The sequence below is a fragment of the Asparagus officinalis genome, chromosome 7 (assembly GCF_001876935.1).
Source record: "Asparagus officinalis chromosome 7, Aspof.V1, whole genome shotgun sequence".
NCBI lineage: Eukaryota > Viridiplantae > Streptophyta > Magnoliopsida > Asparagales > Asparagaceae > Asparagus > Asparagus officinalis.
Genome location: NC_033800.1, coordinates 135,347,824 through 135,348,778, shown reverse-complemented (window position 1 = coordinate 135,348,778; position 955 = coordinate 135,347,824).

Here is a 955-nt window from a genome sequence, read left to right as displayed (position 1 = left end):
ATCCCCTACAGGGTCCCCGCGGTCGCCCGCCACGGTCGACCGCCTTTAGCTCCGATTCCTAGTGGCCTTTGTGCACGTTCACGGTCGACCGTGGCGGTCGACCCCCAGTCTGCCTGGCTGATTCTTCAGCTGTTTTCCTGCACTCTCTCGCCATTTCTTCAGATTTAACCCATTTTAAGATATAAAGTGAGTTCCTTTTTTACTTATTTGGTACTTAATTAGCAGTTATTTCCCGGGGCTCAACGAGGGGAAGTGTCTGGAATTCATCATCCTGCAGTCACAGAGAGAAAGCGCAGGGGGTGTCCCCATAGCCTCTGTCTCTACAAGCATGGACAAGAGTTTTCTCAGCCGTATCTTGATTCGAAACACATGCCCCTCTCCTGATGTAGTCCTCTGTAATGATTACTACCAAAGCATGTACGTTCAGATGCTCGCCGGTCTTTACCAGCGTCTACAGGTTGTCCAGATCAAGTCAGTATTCAGCTACTCGCTCATCCAATCCGTCAACTTCCTCCGTGAAAACTGGCCTCAGATGGTACGTGACATCACGACTGGCATCCTCACAGATAAAATCTCTGACCAAACTCTTCGTAGGTCGATCTCTGATCTCCTTGAGAAGCCTGACCCCGATCTAGCTAATTTTATAGCGAACCAATGCTCGAGCAGTAAGGACTGGTGTGGTATCATGACCAAAATCTGGCCCAACACAAAGTGTTTGAGGACAATTGTGACAGGTTCAATGTCACAGTACCTGCCCATGCTGAAGTTTTATAGCGGTGGACTACCTATTGTAAGCTTGAAATATGCATGCTCGGAATGTTACCTCGGAATCAACCTACAGCCAATGTGTGATCCATTAGAAGTCTCATACACTCTACTCCCTAACATGGCATATTTTGAGTTCATGCCACAAGAACCAGCTGAAAAAGGTTCATTAATAGAGCTTGTTGATCTC